Raw genomic sequence first — 23,154 nt, 5'->3', positions numbered from 1 at the left:
TTAGTGTAGTTCACTATCAGGGGCTGTATTAAATACAGTGCCCTGAGTGCGCCCTCTTGCTGTGCTTCCGGAAAATGTAGTATTAAAGAAGAGGCCACAGATGCTTGTGCATCCATTCTGTAATACTGACAGTGCTGATGCACATGTATTAAAAGTGCTATCGTGAGATGGCATGCCCTCATTTGCATAGGGATGTGGCCCCATGCAAATGAGGGAATCACTTGTGTGTGCTCTCGCACCGTACTATGGATGTGGGCGCAGAGGCGAAGAAGCCGCCAGATTGTGTCCTGATTGTGTGTCACAAAGAGTTGGCACCCAACCAGGGTGCTCCCTGAGGGCAGCCCGCTGGAGAGATTAAAAGGGGTCCCAATGATGCCCCAGACATCCTCCTGCTGGATGGTACAGTCACTCACTGCATCCTTCTACAGTGGGTCTTTGTCTCATCTTTAAAGTGCAGGTAGGTTGTCACCTGCACAGAGAAAGAAAGAGCAGCTGCCACTGCTTCGAGAACAGCATTATATTTGAAATAAGGATGCACTGTCCCTGTTTGTGCCCAGTCCTCTCTCAATTTTGGTGGAAAACGTCTTGTATTATTTTTAGAAGAGCCTGTGTCCACAACGTAGCAGCCAAAAATGAGTGGATGCCAAGACTCACCCTTGCATGCAGATATTGCAGACTCATGATGACACATTTTCATTACTTTGACCTGTAACTCCTTAGTAGGAATAACAATAGATTGTTGGCTGAAATGTGTTCCTTTCATTGAACTGAAGGAGTCTTCGTATGAAGATATTCCTTGTCTTTTGGACTTAACTTTCCTTGCGCTACCTTACCTATTTCTAAATGACTGAACTGCTGCAAGAAAGTGTGTTGAGGACTTATAGACAGTTGATTTGTGAGAGCAGATTTCAGATACTGACAGGACAAGTCATACACCAACACATTTTTTTGAATGTGAAATCATCTTGTACAAAGACAATTGCTCACCTCCCGTAACGACTGTTTCTGAATTCAATGTTTCTCAAATACTGTAAATTCTGATTGTTTGTAAGTATGAATCTCAAAAGTTTCTTTCGATCCCATCAAAATTGAATCCTTCCATTATGAGCCATCATCACCACCAGGAGATCTCTTCTCTCTGAGGCACTGAACACTTTTGTTCAGATTCTAATATGATAGGCAAAATCCTGGATATTCCTTGCCATTATCTTCCTGTGTCTGAAATAAAACTGCTGCCACAGCTCTTGCAGAAGCATCCATAGCCACAATGAAATTCTTTGTGGCGCCTGGATGATGCTGAAAAGGAGTCTGCACAAACATCTGTTTAAATTCACTGTCTGACTTGCAGCCAGACTCTAAAGTCGCACCTCCAACACCTCCTAAAAAAATTCTTTCACACCAGATGCCCAACTTGCGGAAGTTGAAGCGGAAAAAGCAGGTGCGAGAGAAACTCGAAAGACGGGGCATCATCCCCAGGAAGCAGCGGTTACTCCAGGCAAAACTGTTGAAGCCGCCCCGGGAGCCCAAGCCAGCAGCAGCTCGGAACCAGCCTGACAGAGAGTTCTATGACATCTGGGCAGAATCCAATCCCTTGATGATGCTCTAGCAGGCAAGGACAGCTTTTACTTGGAACAGACAAAAAACTTTCCAGTGGAGCGACCTGATCGCATGAATGCAAAGCCTTCTCAGTTGCCCGCTGTTGAAGTGATCTATTCCGGGGGATCATACAACCCAACCTTCGAGTCTCATCAGGCATTGATGTTGCATGCTCATGAGGTAGAGCTGAAGCGGGTGAAAGAGGAGGAGAAGCTGAAGAGGTAGCTGAGCTATCCCACTATTGCCAAACCCCAACCAGTGTAACCGTATTTTGAGAACTATGTCAAGGGGTGTTGGAAGATTCAGATGATGAAGAATCGAAAGCCAACCCTGTCAAGGCCATGGAGGACAAAGAGGACCAAGAAGATGAAGATGTGAATAGAGGGAATCCAACATCAAAAGCTGCCATTGGAGAGAAGAAAACTGAAAGGCAGAGGAAACGAGAAAAACAAGAGAAAGTTTTGGTAGCCAGGCGGCAGGAGGAGAAAGCCTTGCCGCTGAAGAAGCAGGAGGTCTTCAAGTTACGCTCGATTCGCTCCAAGATGAAACAGCGAGAGGACATGCTCGGCAAGCGCAAAGAGAAGTGGGTCGTCAAGCACAAAGAGGCGGTCACGCAACCGAGGTGGCTCGGAAGACTCAAGTACGATGAACCGGACACAGACGTGCAGGTGAGTGAAGAACTGGCTGGATCCTTCAGGGCGCTTAAGCCCGAGGGCAGCATCCTGAAGGACTGATTCAAGAGCCTGCAGAAGAGAAACCTGATTGAACCCAGGGAGCGCACCAAGTTCAAGGTGAAATATGTGGAGAAGCGAGCCTTCCGTGAAGTCACTTTATAAACCCTCGCCCTAGAAAGGCCTCCTTCTCTACCACTGATGCCCAATGGGAAGCTGTGTGTCCTACCGCCATTTGTTAAAGAGTTTATAATTGTATTAAAATATTTCTATTCCAAAATAAAATAATAATAAAACATTACAAAAATTCACTGACAGTGCTGTCAGTCAGATCATCTAAACAAAACCCTTTTTCAAGCTCTCCTTTCTAAGGACTTGAGTAATACAACCAGCAAACTCTGCAAAGTCTTTGAGAGACTGTTTATATAACCAATTAGGAATTCACAGAAACTTTAAAGCTTACAGGACATGGTTAATCCAAAATGGCAGATAATTTATTAGGATCCACAGAGAAGCCAGTAGCATTGAATCTAAATCCAAGAGATTTAACTTCTTCCTTTTCAGAATCACAATGCATTACTTACTCTCTACTCTTTAATAAAGACAAACAGATGACATTGTTACTGGGTGCAGTCCAAGCCGGTGATACTGAGTTCATGCCCTGGACAACCACAATTGCTGTAAAAGATATGGTAACTGTTCGGTATGGAGAAAACCTCAATGACTGTTGCCAAAAAGGAGAGGAATACACAAAATTATAGCAACACTGTCTATAATCCCTCACGTTGGAGTTCAGAAAAATCCCTTTTCCCTATTATCTCAGAGTCTTTAGGCTATTAGGCTGGCACTTCCAAATATAAAACTTTATTTTTGGACAACAACCCTTCTGTATAATCTTACTCTTTTTTTCTGATAAGCCTACAGATAACTCCTTGGGAGATATACCTACCCCCGTAGAACTCATAATGGACAGAAATGCATAGGGATGGATCTGGAGATTTCTGAATGATTCCCACTATAAGAAGGTCCATTTCAAGACGCTGATAGCTGGGTTCAAAACCATGAATTCGGCCCGCAAAATGCTAGGACTGGGTCGTTGGAATTATTATACCCCAATCTATAACAACTTTAACCTGCCAGAAATCTTTAAAGATTTAATAATAAAAAATGGCAAAATAAAGGCCTGACAAAACTTGGTGATTTTTATTCCCTATCCGAGATAGCTTCATTTGAAAATCTCAAAGAAAGATACAAATTGGATTGGAGAGATTTCTATAAGTACTTGCAAGTAAGCGATTTTTTAAGGAAAAAATGCAGCGGTCCAGCAGGATTTATAAGGAATCCCTTAATTGATAACTTGAGAAAGAAACATCTAACTATTGGATTTGTGTATAGTTCCCTCAACTTATAATGCCTGATGATTTGGCATTGCGGGCTAGGAAATGGGAAGAGGAAATCAATATTTCTGAAGACCTATTTCTCCACTCAACTGAGTTAGCACAAAGTTTGTTAATCCCGGCGCTGCTTCAAGCCCAGTAATATAAATCCTGTTTTTCGCTTTATTACACCTCGAAAAAGATTGCAAAATGGGGGACTGGGAGAGGGGTCCTCTGCCCCCGATGCTCTTCGTACCAGGCTGATCTTAGTCACATGTTTGCCTCCCGTAACAAATTAAGTAGCCTGAAACTAGAGATCGCAAACTTTATTAAAGAAGTGCTAGGGAGGGACTTCAATCTCTCACCTTCCTTGATCTGTCTCAGGGTGGATAAGGAGATCCGAGGGAAAGCGGGAGAGCAATTGGTCTTCATTTGCATGGCGAAATACCGGCTCTGCCTAGCCTCAGCTTGGTTAGATCCGTCGTGCCAGGATACCATCAATGGTTAACACGATTAGTAGCGAATTTATAATTTTGAAAAAGCTATCTATGGGAATTGAGGGATGCGTTCCTGCATGAAAGGCTTAAAGATCTAGGAACCATTGGCTTGATGGCTCGAGAGGTAATTTATTGGGTTGGATCTGCCAATGTTAACTATATATAATTCTACGTCCAACCTTAGGGAGGGTGGAGTGGGAGCGGGGGCAAAAATTAAAAAATTGTGCATGATGAAAAGCGCTAGATCTAATAGGATTTTGCCTTCATTTTTTCCCTTCTTATTTGCTTTTAACAAATAGTGCATTAGAGTAGTTGGTATGTGTAATTCGCGTTTGCTGATCTAATGTTTATATGTCCTTTTTTCTTTTGTAAACCAAATGAAATCCGAAATGCCATATTGTAAACTGTAATCATGCACTAATAAAAATTATTTAAAAAAAAAAACAGAGTCCTTAGGCTAACCGAGCTATGGGAGAATGGGGATGGAAGAGGCCTACCTGGGCAAAAGGGATTCCATCGGGAGGCAGCCAGGTGGGCTAGGGGTCTCAAGCTGGACATTGGAGGAGGGGTCAAGGCTGCTGCATGGGTACAGAAGGTTGTGTGGAAGGGGGGGGGCGTTTTGGATATTGTTGAAACTGTTCCGCAGATGCATGCATTCTCTTACCCTTCAGCACACAGAATCTAACCCTCTGGCCTCTGGGAAGTGGGCAGAGTATGTTGTATCCTAGTTTTCTCCAAAAACCTAATAAAATAAAATTGATCCTAAAAGAGGCATGAGGTGGATTTAGGACTATGAATCCTTGGTATTCGGCATCTCTATATTCAATTGCACCGCCTTGGGTTTCGGAGCACAGACCTTGGAACTGGCACTCATTCTTTTACAAGATAAGCACTGAGGCCAGTTAGTTACTGGTAACATTCATTACTCCAAGTCCACGTCTTCCTCATCACAGTCCTAACGTATGAGTGTATCTCCATTCATGCAGAACCTAATTACCAAACTTGACTTTTTTTCCCAATCCAAGATGGCCCCCATACCAAAGGGTATAAATACATCACTTCCTGGGAAGGACTTTCTGAAATACAAAAGCCTAGAAAGAAAGCAGTCGAACAAAAGGGACAAGCAGGAAAGAACTCAGGACTCTTATGAGGAAGGCATGGACTCATCGTAATGAATATTACCGATAAGTAGCTGGGCATTACCTCCTCATCTGTCTTCCTCTCATAGTCCTTACATATGAGTATGTGCTCAAGCCAACAACTGATTTCGGCAAACCCAGCACAAGAGAATTAAAACAAGCAGAACCAAGGCAATGACCCAAACACATGACACCTCCAGAGGACCCACGAAATCCTCAACAGCAGACCCAAATGCAGAAATCCAACGCATCCCGATGGCAAATGGCCATGGGACATGAAAGGCTGAGGCAAAGCCCAAACGACAACAAAGCAAAAGCCCCAAAAAGAAGCACCCTGAAATGCCGCCCAGAAGGCAGCAGCATTCCAGGCCAGCATCCCCATCTCCCCTGCAAAAATGCTGAAGCGGGGAAGCCAGTGACAGAAAAGGAAAGGAAAAAACAACCCAAACTAATGGGACCAAAGAAAGAGAGAGAGAGGGTGAGCTCCCCCTGCCGCAAAACCATGAAGGGCCAACAAAGCCTCTGACCTGTAAAACAAAGGAGGGTGTGGAAAAGAAAAGGAAAGAGCACCAATGACACCCAGGAACAGAAACACCCTTCAGCGATAGACACCTGAGGAAGACTAAAGGAAGGCAAGACCACGCAGACACCAAAGGAAAAGAGGAAACCACCTCGGCTGGAAACTAACTGAAAGAATGGAGGGGAGGCCAACAAAGCCCCAAGCACCCCCACCCATCACCCCAAAGAGACAGCCAACAGAAACAGAAGGTAACTAGAAGGCAGTCAACCCAAAAAGCTCTATTGGAGCATGCTGCCAACCAAGCCAAACTAGAGCAAACCCTACCAGGCACTGGGGATGGACCAAATGGACACCGAAAAAAGCAAGGCCGCAGGCAGAGACCTGCCAGAGTAGCCCACACAGAACACCTGCCCCCGAAAAGCCCAAACAGCTGCCTCCAAGAACCGGGGCAGACTCATCCTAAGGCAGCAGAAATTTTTTCTGAGTGGACTCCAACATGGCTGCAGGAGCACTCGAAGAAGCAGACACCAGTCAGAAAACGTTCACCAAAGTTTACCAGAAGTCGCAAGGGTTGACGGCCGACGGGACCACAAGAGCAGGGCTGTAATAGCCAAAGAACACCCATGTACTCTGATGGTCAGCCACACAAGAGCCAAACTGTAAACCTCAACCAGAGAAGCAAGGACAGAGAAAGAAGCATCAGACATAGCAGGGACAGAGGAAGCACCACCACACAACGTGGTCTCACCAACAGTTGGAAAAACCAAGGGAAACAATGGCGCCATAAAGTATCACCAGGCCCACACCACCAAGGGAAGCATTCAAGTGAGAAGAATAACTGACCAAAAACAAGTAAGAATACCCTGGACCAAGGAAACAGCCAGGGTCACAGTCCAAGCAGCCATGAAAACAATAGAGGACAGGGAGCCACACACCAGAAGAGAGGCAGATCCGCTGGATAGACTCCAGCCCAAAAAAACAAGAGGGAGAAACCAAGGGATTCCCCTGAAGTCCAGAACAGGGTGGACACACCCGAAGCCAACTGGAGCCAGAAAAATACAAGGATAAACCCCCAAAGGAAAATCCACCAAGGAGGGAGGAAGGCAGCCTAATGGACCTGCGTGAAGCAATACCTGCCAGCAGAAAGCCAACCCACAAGAAAGAGGGAAAGGTTACTGCAAACGTCCCCAGTGGACACCATGTAGAAAGAAACCAAGGAAACAGCCTTATTAATTTCTTATAAACAATAAGAAAGATAACAAATCACACAAAGTGCTAGTGTAAGAGTATTTATTGAATAAGTTGGGTTGCACTCAACAATTTGGATACAGGGATCTATACATTTTGTGAAAAACTGCACCAAAGTAAAAAGAGTTCAGTGATAGAACCTGCGTAGGGATACTTCTGTAGATCCTGGCTGTACAACCTATGGTAATTTGTGATCTGGGAGGTACTTAATTGCAGGGACTTTATATTGATTCCAGCCTCCCCAGTCCTTAACAGAATCACTCCCCTTTAGGAGACCCCAATGAAGAAACAACGGCATCTCATCAAGCAGGTTAGCTGTAGTTTATTAATGAACACCTCATCCAACGGCCTGGGGTGTCCAACTGCCGCTTTCTCTAACTCCCCGTAACCAACCTCCGCTTAAAAAATTCTAAGTTCCGTGGCTGATCTCATCATGCTAGAGATTCCACACCACACTACGCCCACCATGTGTCGCACCGTCAAGCAGGAAGGACAAAAATGAAGTGGCAATGAGACCCTGCACACAAGAGACCCAATGTGACCTGCCATAGCTGCAGCAAAGCGCAGACCGGTATCCCAGATACCCAGCCTAGCAGAGGTGTGTGAACACCAGCACCAGGAGTTTCCTAAGAGCAAGCCACCATGCCACAGAGCCAGCCCCACAATTGCCCAACGGAGTGAGAAGCAAAAGACAAAAGACAACAAATGGCAGAAAGAAAGCCACTGCAAGAGCAGGCAGCTAAAACATAAACAAAACAACTAAAAACATAAACAAGGACAAAACCATGCCCTGCACAAATGGCCGATAAGATCCATAGCATCCCAGCCAATGGGGGAAGAACCATCGCATCACCCATGACGTAGAGAAAGGCCCACCATGGAAAACACCAGGAATCCAACTCATAACTGCTGACCAGAACCTCTCAGACCCCAGTGACTCAGTAACAAACAACACTCCCAATGCGAGGAGCATTGAGGCCAATACAAACTGCAACTAGCATGGTGCCAGACAAGTAATCCCTGCCAAAGATGACCAGTTGCTGGGACAATGGCTCTCGCGTCCCTGGAATGCCCCCACGAGCAATCCACTGTTGAATAATACAAGGCCCCACAACTGCCCAGCAGAGGGGGAAGCAAACATTGCAACAAAAAAATTAAAACAGACCAATATGGCTTCCCGCATCCCCAAATCAAGGATCAACTCAGGCCCATTAACAGGAGGAAGAGGACCCCCCCAGCCCAAAATCCATCCTCCACCGCAGCCGCAAGAATGGCCCAGAGGTCGGGGACAAGCAACCCTAGTAGACAGCCCAGCTACCACAAGAAGGGCCACTCAAAGAAAATATACCAGCACCAAAATGCTGCAGCAACAAAGCGATCACCAGACTTCCGAAAAGCAGGTCTGAAACCATGAGAACATGCCCTCTTGTCGTGCGCTCCCCCCCTCCACCAAGGACAGGGGGAAGCCACGAGACGGTCGAGCCGACAAAGCGGGGTCACTATTGTGAGGTTGGAAAGACTCCGAACGTCTGTCTATACTAGTCAAAATGCTCATCCCCTAGGCCGCCAAAGGTCGCCCAGCACACCACAGACATCCTCCATTATCCTGTTTGCCCTGCATACGAGTGTGATCACAAAAATAATGTCATAAACCACTAAAGCAGGTCTGAAGAAAAAAATAAAAAATAAGAATACACAACCCTGAAACCAAGATGGCAATCAGCTGCAGAAAAAAGAAACAGTGAGTCCTTCCCAGGAAGTGATGTATTTATACCCTTTGGTATGGGGGCCATCTTGGATTGGGAAGGAAAAGTCAAGTTTGGTAGTTAGGTCCTGCATGAATGGAGATAAACTCATACGTAAGGTCTGTGAGAGGAAGACGGGTGAGGAGGTAATGCTTTCTAGTGTTCAACTGTAGCTACTTATATTACACAATTCTTTTTTACATCGCATATGGCACAGCAATCAAGCTCATGCATGGGGGAAATGCACTCACACAAAACGAGAGAGATGGAGAAAGAGAGAGAGGTGAAGAGAAAACTAGAGAGGGGGAGAGAGAGGGAAAACAGGAAAACAGGTAAGAGAGAAGATATACAAGGAATGGGGAGAGATGGAAGACGTGATCACGGGATATAGAAGCACAAGTGGAAAAGAAAGATATGGGGAATCAAGTTAGAAATAAAAGGAGAAAGTGGGGACGAGAAAAGAACAATACTGATTCCGCAAGAGAGTGGTTGTGAAGCAGAAGCAGTAGGGGGCAAACTTAAAGCATGACAGACATCTCTTTCAGAGATCAGTCACCTGTCAGAATGCTGGGGTTCATTGTTGTGAGGTAAGTCCGAGTCCCTTCATTTAGAGAATCACTGTTTAACACACATGCCAACATTCAAGAGCAGGAAAATGTGAAATTTTATTTCTAAAATTGGGGGAATATATTTCCCCCACTTACTTCTATTGAAGCAGCTGCAATTTGAGGCAGGAGTTTGGGCTGTTGGTATCCAAGTGAAGGTTTTCTACTGGACCAAGAACGCCAGTTTATTTATAATGTACCAAGTGAGTCTGATCTGAAACCTGGACATTGCAACAGGCTAATTAATGTTAAAAGCTAGAAGGGCTGGAGGCAAATCAGTAACAAGAATATGACTCACTGAGACTGCCTGCAACACCGGTCAATTAGGGGCACTGTCCTCTTTCCGGTGGCCTTAGCTAGGCTCTTTCTCTAAATTCCCAGGCTTGCTATCCTATACAGACCAAAAGACCTGATTCAGGCAGGAGACTCATTAATTATGAAGCCAAAAATTACTCTATTTCACATGTTTCTCGCCTAAAATTGCCTCTGTTTCAGTGTATGTCAATGGGTAAAATACATTCCCCTGTTTGTTTTCTGAAATCTCCCACTTGCCAGCTGTCAAATGTTACATCACAAAATGAAATGATGGACGGGGTGTTGAAACTTTTCAAACACTCACCCCCAGTCACAGATCTGGGTTTAATCCATTGTTATTTCAGTTTGGAACCAGCCATATGCAAATCAGTCTCGATCCAGCTGTCAACTGTTGGCAAGTATGCTATCCGGAGGACTTGTTGCACAGAGGGAAATATATTTCCTGTCGCGGCAAGACCTATGTTGGCACTCTGTTGATGAAGAAGGCAGAGGGGACATTTAGGAAGGCCGCTGTATGTGCGATCTGTGGGTTCCCTACAGGGCACGCGCATGGCAGGAGAACCCAAGTGCTGTGGCTGCTCTAATTCTAATGAGTTATTTCCCTGTTTCGCATTCCAGCTCAGCTGTCTTGATCTCACCAGTCTTGAAACATTTTGTTCCTTCATTTCTTCCGTCCTTCTGTCTCTCTTCAACCTTTATCTTCCCTTCCACTCATTCTTTCACTATATCAGTTTACTGCGCTGCTTTTCCAGCTTTTACTTCGTCCTACCTTCACCCGGAGTCACCTTTATTTCTTTTTATCAGGTCTTTTGTGCCTCTGGTGACTCGGAACCTCGCCCTTCCTCTCCTCCAGGTCCAGGCTGCCCTCCTCTGAGCCCTCTCTGCAGGGGGTAAAGGCAGCTCCTTCTTTATGGATAATAATTCATACATTGTGCAGTTTTTATGTCATCACATTACAGCCATTGTCTGGCAGCAGGGGGTCAGAATGTATGCCAAGAGTGCGAGGGCCTGCCCCTCCCATTCCTCTTTCTCACACCTCCTGTCAGCTCACCTCCTTTCACCTTACTTATGACATTATGCTGTTACTGCCGCCTCTCACCTGGCCTGCCTTCACATCAGTGGCGGTTGATGGCAAATCACAAGGGGGACACAGAAAAAATACACAGAAGATATACACACACATATATATATATATATATATATATATATATATATATATATATATACATATACACATAACACATGCACATAATACACATAAGATATACACATACACACACATGCACATCTACACATATACACATCATACACAATAATATACACATTAACATAAATATACCCATAAAAATTCACTTACCTTACATTGCTGCTCGTCCTCGTTGTTCTGCAGCATGTCCTCCAAGCACAAAGCCCACAGTCAACTCTCTCATCCAATCAAGACGCTGTTCTGAAGCGTCTTGATTGGGTGGAGTGGACTGGCTCCACGTTCCAAAAGGCACTGTAGGCCTGTCCGTGCTCTCCAACCCATCTGAACAAAATAGATGGGTTGGAGAGGTTTGAATTGCGCATGTCGGTTTGACCATAGCAAGGTAGCCGGACAAACCAGCTTGGGCAATGCAAACTTAAGTGGCCATTCCTCCTCGGCTGTCAATCATTGGCAGCAGTAACGCCCTGGCTTCGCCCTGCCCTGCACTCCATTTGCTGGCAGAAAGTGTCCAAAAGAAAATTATTTGTATTACCATTTCTTTTTTGAGGCTTTCTGCCCAGCAGTGTGGGGGGTGGGAACAGCAGTCAGCCCTGGCAGGTTGCTGCTCAACCGGCCCTGGGAGGAACGGTGTGGTGGGATGTGCTAGCAAGAAGTACCGCTCCTGCTGTTATAAGGAGCAGATATTACAGCACAGCTGCAAAACCACCCTCCAGTGACAAAACTGGCTCCCACAGGCACAAAACCTGCCCCCTCCCATCCAGTCAACCAGGGAAATTCCCGGTGCCCGCTATGGCCAGTCCGGCCATGGGCTTATCTCCTCTCTGAGTCCACAGCCTGTTGCCTGACATTGATCCTCTCATCGGCAGTGAGGTGAGCTACGCTCTCAGGGGAGTCTTTATTTTTTTCCATTTTCTCCCTGGGTCCTGCAGGTCATGGGTTATTTTCTCTAGGGCCATTGCTTGCCACAAGTTACAGATCCGCAATACCGCTGCAGAGGCTTCTGCGTTTTTTTCCCAGTAAAGTGTAGTCAGTCTTTTTCCAGCACCGAAGAGATGGCATCTCAGTATTTTACTGGAAGCGGACCCACCCAGACACCTTCACTCGTCAGTAGGACCATTGATGGATTTCTCTCTGCTGTTTCTACCACAATATTGTCTAGGTGGCTTAGCATTTCTTTCAGTACATTTTGAATTTATCACACTCCCGCCGAATATGCTAGAATGGGCCTTTCTCAGTCCCACATCGCCAGCCCATTTCCGATGTGTTAGGGCATATGATTTTACATCTGCTAGGAGTCAAGTACAACCTCAAGATTAGTTTATATTCTGCTTCACTGTGTTGGAAGCTCTTAAAATTATTTTCTTGTGAATAATTCTCCATTGAACTGCCCATTCTGTATCACTATAATCCTTTCCTAGTTCCATTTCAAAGCTGTCTGGAACGGCCATCTCATTTTTGGACCTCCCTCTCTGAATATCTGAGAAAGTCTCATAATCCACCCTTTGGTGGTGTTTTATGTGTCTAGAAGCTTTTTGAATGGTGTCAATGGTCTGGTTGTATCCAGCTTTTTTGCGATCCAGGAGCATGACCCAGCGTCTTATCTGGCTATATTGCATTCTGCTGTTTCTTCAGGTGAAAATCTTGTCAACACACTTTCCAAATAATTTAATTTGGTCTTTTTCGAATAGATCTTGAATTATGAGGAATCGCTCCCAGTTCCCATGGCACAAACCTCTCTTTATCTGTGCCCAATGTGAATCTGGGGTTCAGGTGTATTGGTGTGTATGGGGCACAGTTCCTGTTTGATTGATATGGCGTCCCACATCAACAATATTATCTTAGTAAATAAATGTAAATGTTGTATTTGTAAAGCGCACGGCTGCCCACGCGACTGGGCGTCCCGGCGCTGCACTCATACCACTGTGGAACCCTTCCTGGCTTTTCCATGTGAAATGTCCACTCCTGGGCACCCCCAAGGTGAAGCCAAGCATCCAAGCGCTGCTGGGGCCGTTGTGGAGATTAAGCAAGCTATTGCCCAGAGTCACAGAGTGGGACCCTTGATTAGACTAGGCACCGAGGTGAGAATTATCAGGTCCGGGGAGATTGAGTCCAAGAGCCGCCGAGGCGGGAATATAACCCTGGTCCCGGGCCAGACCTCTGCATCAGGGTCTGCTGCTCTAACCATTGAGCCACGCTTCTCCACAAGTCTCAAGGACCTAAGTATCAATGGGAGGTTCCAAACACCTCTAACCGCCACTGCACTTTCTATGAAACGTCATCTCTTTTCTGATTTGTGTGCGCAACACTCTATTCAAATTCTGCTATGATCGGCCTGGCGATATCCAATCATTTGCAGGAGTGCCACGTTTTCCTCTGTCAGTGGGGTAGTCAGTATTTTCTTGCTTAATCTTGCTCTTTCACCTCCCCATACATATTTAATGATGTGCTGTTCCAGTGATTTTAGCTCTGTAATTGGTATTGCTGTAGGAATTGCCTGAAATAAATATAGTACTCGCGGCAGCACATTCATTTTTATTACGTTAATTAACCCCATCTACAAAATATAGGACCTCTTCCATTGAATGAGCTTTTAAATGGGGTTCGTTAACTCTACTCCAGATAGCAACTATGTTTATGATGTAGATCCCTCAGTATCTAATGGAGCGTTTAGCCCATTTCATTGGCCATACCGCCCTCAAGTGTATTGTGCTCCCCGTTCTTTTGGGATTAAAACATTCAAGATCTCGGAATTATCTGTATTGACCTTGAATCCTGCTCTTTCTCCAAACTCTTGTAAACACACTAGTATCATTCTCAGGGAGATTTCTGGTTCCGTCAGTCGTCAAATAGACTAATCTTAAATTCCTCCCCTCCAAATTTACCTTCCATGGTCAGTGGTTTAATTATGAGGGCGAAAAAAATCAAGTGACAGTGGGCACCCCTGATAGGTGCATTTTTGTAATTGAATTTGTGTGCAGAGATTCTGTTAACCCTTATACTGGCCTGAGGGCCAGTGTAATCAGTTAGTATCCATCACTCTGCATATTGGCCCAGTCCTATCATATAAAATGAGGCTTTTAAGGACCTAACCCAGTCAAACGCATTCCCTGCATCCATTGAAATCAGGAGATCATAAAGTCGTTTTTAGGTCTCGGCTGGCGTGGCTGCACACAGGCGCAGCTCGCTTGGTGAGATTTTATGTTTTTGAGGACTTTCAGTAACAAGCTTTACGCCCCGCCCCTCTTTCCCATTGGCCAGCGTCACCATTTACGCTAAACGGTGGCCAGCCATTGGGAAAGAGCTCTTTGTGACGTGCTCGTTTCTCTTTTTGAGCCGTGCCACTTGGACGGGCTCCCCTACCTTCCTTCCGTCACAAAAGGTTTCTTAACTTTATGGGACTATGTGTTTCAAACACATGGCCCCATAAAGACAAGCTCCGGCGCGGAACAAAACTTCTCTTGTATCCCTTTTCTCCCGCCCTCTGCCTCGCCCCTCCCTGCTCTCACCCTCCCAATCTTTGTTAAATGTTTGCTTTCGGTTTCATTCAGGCTCTCCTCCAACTGTTGTCACACCGCCCCCCCAATTTATGGGAATTCCAACACTTTATTTACACTGCCGATCTATTTTGCACAACTGCAAGTGTGCATGTATTACTCACTTCTACTTTTTAACCCGACATGTTCGTGCTCAGGCTTTAACTTTCACCACTGAATTTACCCATTTGTGCTCATATTTCGTAATGGTACAAAAGGGGGTGGTAATGGACGGAGCATCTGAACCAATCAAACACTCACACCCAGTCAACAGATCTGGGTTTAATCCATCACCGTTTTTTTAGCCCACTCTGCCACCCCAGTTCAGACATGGCCATATGCAAATCAGTCTGACCCTGTGCCTCATGGGAACAGTCCAGCCCGAACTGCCAAGCCATGCCTTCCCTGGACCGGAAACAAGCTTCCGAGGACCAGTTTCTGGCATTTCAGCCGTCTTCAGCCCGGCTTGCTTGAATCCAGTGGCAAAGTGAGCAAGGGACTCACGTCTGAGCATACCCTGCCAACTTATGGCGAACAAAGCGGTACAAAAGGGGGTGGTGATGGACGGAGCATCTGAACCAATCAAACACTCACACCCAGTCAACAGATCTGGGTTTAATCCATCACCGTTCTTTAGCCCACTCTGCCACCCCAGTTCAGACATGGCCATATGCAAATCACAGTGCCTCATGGGAACAGTCCAGCCCGAACTGCCATGCCATGCCTTCCCTGGACCGGAAACAAGCTTCCGAGGACCGGTTTCTGGCATTTCAGCCGTCTTCAGCCCGGCTTGCTTGAATCCAGTGGCAAAGTGAGCAAGGGACTCACGTCTGAGCATACCCTGCCAACGGTGATGGATTAAACCCAGATCTTTTGACTGGGTGTGAGTGTTTGATTGGTTCAGATGCTCCGTCCATCACCACCCCCTTTTGTACCACTTTATTTCGTAATGAAGCAGTACACTATGACACGTGACCAGTTTTATCCAGCCAAACTTTCTTATCGTGAAATTTCCTAACTAGGCGCTCCACGTTAGGTGTGCATGCATCATCAGCGCCTCCCATCTTTCTAGCTACGCACCACAACAGCCCCCAAACCATCATTAATTCAATGTAAATTGACGGCCTGATCCGGGAGTCCTAGGACCCAGCAAAAGCATCGGGACAAATGCTGGTTCCTGGCTCTCGCACAGCTTCCTGCATCTGCTGCCTCCCACCACTTGGTCTGTCAACTCTTCCTTCTTTGCGCCCCCCTCTGCGAAACATGCAATGCTGTGCACCTTTATTCCAATCTCTTGCTTCACGTCCTGCGTCCTCGCTCTCTCAACTGCTTTCTCCCTTCCTCTGACATGTGTCTTTCTTTCTCCCCTTCTTAAATTCTTACCAAATTCCTCAATTCTCTCTCATCTTTTTTTTTCACATTCTCTATTCCGCCCCTACTTCAGCTATTTCCCACTCATCCATCTTTCTTTCCAGTTCTTACTCTGTCACTCCTCGGAAATTCCACCCCCTCTTCCGCTACTACTTGTCCCCACTCTTTCATCCAACGTCTGTTCTCTCTTAGAACCTCTTCCTCCCTGGTTATCTGATTACTTCCCCGTTTTCCGCCTTATCTTCCCCGCCTTCTCATCTTTATCTCTTTATTCTTAACTGCTACTGCCATCCGTGTTCTCTAGTCTGTTCCCCACCGCTCCCCAGCCCCCTCCCTCCTCTGCTTTTCTTTTATTCTTTACTGATCAAACCCCACGCAACCTTTGTCATTCCGCCATTCTCTTTTTTCGCTTTTGTTTTGCCCTTCTGTTCCTCTACCTTCCGACAAAATTCGAGTACTGGATCTGGTGGAAGGAATGTCAACTCTAGGTATGATATGACTGTATAGGTAAAGGAAATGAGGAATATAACAAAAAAAAACAGAAGGAAATAAAGAAGGCGAGAGTGAATGTTTAAAAAATAGAGGAAGGAATGAAGACCGGAAGACATGTGGGGGAAGGGAGGAAAAAGAAGGAAGGAACATAGAAAAGAGAACAAGATTAAGTACTAGAGGAGTCGCTGGGAAAATGGTTTGGAGAAAGGAAATGGACAGATTGTTGCAAAGCAAATGGCTTTAACTTAACGAAAGGCGAGACCTATTGCATTTTTAATGCTTGTTTCTAACATTTCTCCACTATGTGGAACACTTTTCTCTCGTTGTCTGCTCCTTGCCTCTCTTTTACAAAACCAACTTGATCCGGATCGACTAGACCTAGCAAGAGCTTCCCCTGGTGCACAGCTAATACTTTAGTAAAGATCTTCACATCTGTTTTTAATAAAGCTTTCAGCCTATACAATTTGTATTCCTCAGTGGGTTTCCCCGGCTTCAGGATTACTACCCCTTGTGTTGTTCAACTGACTTGTGCTTCTGGTTTTTCATTGTGTGCCATTTTACATCTCCCTCTCACCTGCCCCACTTCCTTTCCCCACCTACTGCCATATCACCTGATTTTCTGCGGAGGGGCGACTTTTCTGCAGTGATCTTGCAATCCAGGGGGAAGAGTGATACAGATTATGTACCAAACAAAGAAACTTGAGAGGCGGGACCACCTTTCCAGGTATGTTTTTCCAAGAAGCCTGCTCTCCTGATGTTCACTGCCCTGTCCTGGGGCTCCAGGCCCCATGGACCCTGGGTGCAGCGCCACCGCAGATGTAGCATCACATGGGATACAGTTGTTAAAGGGGTCGTACGGTGAGTGACGTCGCAATAGCTCTCAAAACCCAAGCAGGCATCACTATACAAAGGAGCACTTCGCAAAGCGTAGTATTGATCGTTGTTAGAGTTCACAGACTAAAAAGAGCTTTTTTTCTTTTCACTGGAAGGCTCCTAAAAGTAATAGGCTCTCCCAGGGTCTAACTACTCACAAAGAGCTAGGAATGCCACCTCACCAGCCCAACACACAAGATGATGGACGGAATGTTGCACAATGGCAAAACATTCAACCCCAGTCACAGATTTGGGTTTAATCCATCGTTATTTTGCTCACCAAGCCACCCCAGTTCAGACATGGCCATATGCAAATCAGTCTTGGCCCTGTGCCTCAAGGGAACAGTCCAGCCCGAACTGCCAAGCCATGTCTTCCCTGGACCAGAATCAAGCATCCTAGGACCGGTTTCTGGCTATAAGCCGTCTTCAGCCAGGATAGCTTGACTCCAGTGGCGTAGTGAGCACGGGACCCACGTCTGGGCATACCCTTCCCACATAGGGTGAACAGCAAAACACACAAGATGATGGACGGAATGTTGCACAATGGCCAAACATTCACCCCCAGTCACAGATCTGGGTTTAATCCATCGTTATTTTGCTCACCAAGCCACCCCAGTTCAGACATGGCCATATGCAAATCAGTCTTGGCCCTGTGCCTCATGGGAACAGTTCAGCCCGAACTGCCAAGCCATGTCTTCCCTGGACCAGAATCAAGCATCCTAGGACCGGTTTCTGGCTATCAGCCGTCTTCAGCCAGGATAGCTTAACTACAGTGGAGTAGTGAGCACGGGACCCATGTCTGGGCATACCCTTCCCACATAGGGTGATCAGCAAAACACACAAGATGATGGACGGAATATTGCACAATGGCAAAACATTCACCCCCAGTCACAGATCTGGGTTTAATACATCGTTACCCGGCAGGTATTTAATTCAAAGACAGGTAAAAAATAAATCAGATATATCATTAAAGGCTGGCATTTTTTCATATGAAATACAAAGTTAAGCAACACAATCAAGACAAATGTATCAAATGTATTTTAGAGCTGTCTAGACTATTTCTAAATTATTGAAGTGCTTTCTTAAAAAGAGTTAAGATGCTTTTACACACAACAGTTATTTAAATACCATTTGTGGATCCTTCCAAAACTTTAAAACATGCATAAATGGCTGGTACTTTTTTTCCAAGAAACGTGGCCACTCTTCCCATAAGCTTGTTTGTTCCTTTCCTCTGATGCCCTTCCAAGGATGCCCCAAAAGGGGTTCCTTAACAAGGGGAGACTTGGCACGTTGCCCTGGGTAAAATGACCGTGGTGGGTTAATAGGGAATGCTAGTTTCTATTCTTCAGAAGATTGTGGGAGAGGAGTGGAACAAGCGTATGGCACTTGTAGGGGTACAACAGAGGGACAATTTGGAAGGAGAGAAGAAAACACTAGGGATCATGGTTCATGAGTATGGGGGCATAGCATGGATCATGGGTGCACAGGTGCATGGGTAAGAGAAATGAATTTGAAGGAGGCAATAGAGGGACAAGGGTACTAATGGAAAAGTGAGGTTATAGATGTGAGGGGACGGGAAAACTGAGAATCATGGTGCAGTGGAACTCAAGAGGGACTGAGGAGCGGAACTGGGGTTTTCTTGTAAGGAAGAAGTCTAAGAGCACCTTAATGGGTGGCATTAAAGAGGGTCTGGGACAAGGGAGGTGTTTTTTGCCTTTTAGGGTGGCTGCTGTGTGGTCTTGGTGGTGGCAACAGAAGCCTGAAAAATTATGGGGATTATATAGGCCAAAAGTGACCTGGTGAATTGTAGGGGGAGTTTATGGAAGCAGAGAAGATGGACATGGCTAGAACTGAGCAACAAAGGGAAACAGCCAAGGATTCAAGGGGATGTGAAAAAAATTCAGTTGGATGACTTAAGATTGCAGCAGTACCACCAAAGTTTTTAAAAGGGCAGTAAAGTACGTGAAGTAACCAGTCAAGGGGTCTTTGTGACCATTAACTGGGCGAAAAACACTGAATGACTTATAGGGACTGAACACCTTATAAGGACTGATGGCTTTTAAGGACTAAACCTTTCAGCTAGTTTCATGACGAGGATGGGTTTTGCCCGATCGGTATTGCTAAGACGTCATCCTTAAGACATATGAATAAATTATGAGAACACTCTCCAGGGGGCATACTTCACCTCTCCTATCTACGCATACAAGTTTAATCCCCAACATCATCCTCATACTGAACAATGGATAACACACGTACATAGACTGTATAAATACAGCACCTCTTGCTATCAGTAAGCAGGAGGGAACCGAGACTTCAAGGCCAACACACTGACCAGAGACACTGCGGCTCCGGCATGCCATCGCTCCAGCTGACAGTTGTCTAACCATCCCTTGCCGGGTGTCCAACTCAAGTCCAGGACTAAGTCCCACATTCTCACTATTCAGGTAAAGGGGTTCGACTAAATCCTAGTGGGATTCTTGGCTCTTAGATTCTAGGCTCTTAGTCTATTAGACGCTTAGGCTTGTTAGCTCCTTCGCACCTACTCACATGCTAGGTACACTCAAGTACATCTAGTCAGGCATCTTAGGAGTACGCACTTTATTTTATAAATGCATTTTATATTCATGTATATGTTCATGACTATTGGGAAATGGTAGAGCTGTACTATTCCTTTTTATTCACTGTACTGCTGATACTATATCTCTGCTACTGTGTTACAGTTGTAGCAGCACATATATTATACATGAGAAGAACATGAGAAGAACAACAGTACAATAAATTCTTATTTTAACATGCCTGACTGTTTCTTCTGTGTATCATTCTGAGAGAAAACGAGCAAGCACTATTGACTGGGTGAAAAGTAGTATATTGTTTCCACGAGTCTGAGGAATCAGGGTTTGTTGTGTTCTGAGGTTGGCAAAAACTAATCTCTCTGATAGAAGGAGATTCAAGTGGCACTGTGAGCTAGCTAATGCAAAAACATAGGCTAACATACTCGACGGGGATGTAACAGAGTCAGTCTGCCACCAGACCCACAGTTTATGTTATCCGTAAACAACGCAGGTCCCTGCATGAAGGGTATTAAGGAACTACACTACACACTCTTCTTCAAAATGTATGATAGTTTCAAACATTGTTTAATGCCCACTACAAGGTGACAAATGGGTGCAGTTAAATGGCCCACATTGCAATATTACCGAAAAATAAATACAGTGTTAAATGACCCATTATAAATCAAACGAAAACACATGGAACACAAAACACCACTTTCCATTCACTTTGTTCACAAACTTGACAACACTCTGACCAAAGAAACATAGGATTTTTCAGATTTCAAAAGCACTTGTTACTATAAAAAACAGAAAATAACATCACGTGGTCTGAAGAAGGGGAATGATTTTATGGGAAATCACCTCCCATTGGCCCAGATCAGAGGAAATGGCAGCTTGGAGTTTGACCCATATGACATCATAATAAATACATGAAGTGTTGTCAATAAGTGACTTTAGAGCATTGCTGCATCCATCGCCTCAAAAACGTGCCTCGTAAGCAGCAAGGATGTCAGTGCAGAGTTGTCATTTAGTAACTCCGGCAGAACTGCGAGGCCTGCATTTCAAAGTACAACTTGGCTGTCAGAGGCTTGTTGGGTATTTTGATTCACCACAGGGAATTGCCTTTAACCTCTCAGGGCCTCAGTACGAATTGCCGGGAGTTTACAAGGGGGGTTCTGTGGCCAGAAGGAACTGTGGTCAACAGTATTTCCCCACCAAATTTGGTCCTTTCAAGTTTCTGTCCCTAGAATAGGGAATAACCATGTGGACCTGGGATTACCAGGCTTCTTGATATGGGTTATAACCAATTCTGGAAGGTTTCTACTCAGATTTGTCACCTAAGGCGGGCAGGTGGAGCCTCTTCTGTGGCTGAATAGTGTTGACTGCCCCCAAGCTGTTCGAGGAGGTTGAGTAGGGGCAGGTTAAAGCCTCTCCTTTCTCTTGGACTGGAGCCCCAGTGGATTTAGTGGGTGTGTCTCTACCCCTGATAGAACAGGGCCCAGTATGTCTGCAGCAGGTGTAGAAACAGGTAATATCAGTGCAGCCTGCATGTAAGGATGGCCTTAACACGTTCAATGCACATCTTCTCTAGAAGCAGTTGGACTACTCTTATAATTCTACAGGCTGCTGGTTTTCCTAAAATGCAGTTTTCTACAGCCTGAATGTAAAGTTTAATGTGACTCTTGCTTTCCTGGTGCCTAGAGTAATTATTGTGCACTTTACAAGAGGTACATAACATATCTAAATAAGTAGGTTTTACATGTTCTTCGCTTCCTTTGCTCATTTCCATCCATGTCACTCCATCCTTCACTTCACTTCCTCTCCATTCTATTCTCTTCTCTGTTTCAGGAGAGCCTTAGATGCAGTAGGTCAGGGAGGCAATAGGAGATGGGTCCAGATGGAGGTTGAGGTCTTATCACCTTGAAGTGAGAAAGGTTCTGTTATGGAGGTTGAGGGAAACATCCTTTACAACGAAACTTTTACCACGCAGTGCCTTTACAATGCAGGTGTTACAACGCAAGTAATTACAACGACTTGCGCTGGAGGGCGCTGTAGGATAGGGAATAGTTTAATTTACTATCCAAAACCTTCCTTACTATCCACGGGGACTGGAGATGGAATAGTAAATTAAACTATTCCACTATCCAGCGCCCCCCAACGCAAGTCGTTGTAACGACTTGCGTTGTAATACCTGCGTTGTAAAGGCATGCGTGGAAAAAGCATACGTTGTAACGACATACATCCAGAGGTTGAGGATGTAACCCCCCAATGCTATGTTCTTCAACAGTAATTTATTAAGGGTAACTTTGGGCAAAATGCAAGCAAGGAAAATCGCCTTCCAGGTTGGGAAGTGATAGTCAGATGTAAGAGGGATGTAGTGGTGCCGTCCCTTGAGACCTGGTGCCACAGCACCTTCTGGACTAATGATAGCCACACCGCTGCTCCTCCAATAGCCAAACAAACAAGATGCTCAGTATCAGCTGAGGAACAAAAGCTTCAATTTCCTCAAAAGTACTTAAAACCTTTTTTTAAAAACTACCTAATTTGTGAAAGCCCAGCCAAAATTTTATTTTTACGTATTCGAGCCCATAGGTACTACCTCATTTTTCCATAGACACGGAATGGAAAGATCCCTTTCATATATCAAGCCATTTGTTTTATAACTGACACTGAGGTATCCAATGGTACAGTCCTAAGAAAACGCCCTCAATGGGGTTCTACAAAGAAAGAGTGAGACGCAGCTGAAAGGAGCACCAAGGCACTGGTGGCCCTCACCGGACAGCATCAGCACCACGTGCTGCACCTGTGAAGACAGGGCATCCTCAGTGTCTTCCAAGCGCTCCACCTAAATACCACCAACTGGTAGACCACGGGTGGGTTCAGGAAGAGAAGTGCCAGCACATTGTTTTTCCTTTCTCAGTGCCTCTTGAGACACTTGCAGCTACTTTTGGAAGACAGTTTGTTTTTCAAAGAGTTTAAAGATAGCCAATTAGCAGCGGGAAACTGTATTTGCATTTGAAAGGCTGACACTGCACTATCACCTACTAGGCTGTTTAACCATTGATTGCCTCCAAGAAAAAAAGGCAGAAAGTCAGGAACTATATTTTATTTTCCAAATCTATCCAGTAGCACTGTCAACAGCATGCTTCACTGTGGGCCTTATGGTTTTGTTTTTAATGCTTCAAATATGGGCTCAAAATACCCTCATGCAAAGCACTGCTAGCTAAAATGGCAGAATGGTCCGAACATTTTATTCATGGTCTAGTGCTACTTGTCAGCTATATTTAAAAATGTTACATAGTCATCTAGTCCATTTTAAAAACGGCTCATTTCACACATACAACTAAAAAACCAAACCCTACTCACATAATTGTTTGGCTTCACCCTTTATTTCCCATCACGCATTAAAACAAG

At 45.2% G+C, this 23,154-nt stretch overlaps 1 pseudogene; it reads left to right on the top strand.

Moving 5' to 3' along the window:
- The first annotated feature begins 632 nt into the window (after window positions 1-632).
- Window positions 633-2,446, top strand: LOC144769124 (ribosome biogenesis protein NOP53 pseudogene; annotated as a pseudogene).
- Window positions 2,447-23,154: the final 20,708 nt, after the last annotated feature.

Source organism: Lissotriton helveticus, chromosome 7, assembly GCF_964261635.1.
Source record: "Lissotriton helveticus chromosome 7, aLisHel1.1, whole genome shotgun sequence".
NCBI classification, from domain to species: domain Eukaryota; kingdom Metazoa; phylum Chordata; class Amphibia; order Caudata; family Salamandridae; genus Lissotriton; species Lissotriton helveticus.
This window is presented reverse-complemented; position numbering and strand designations above follow the sequence as displayed.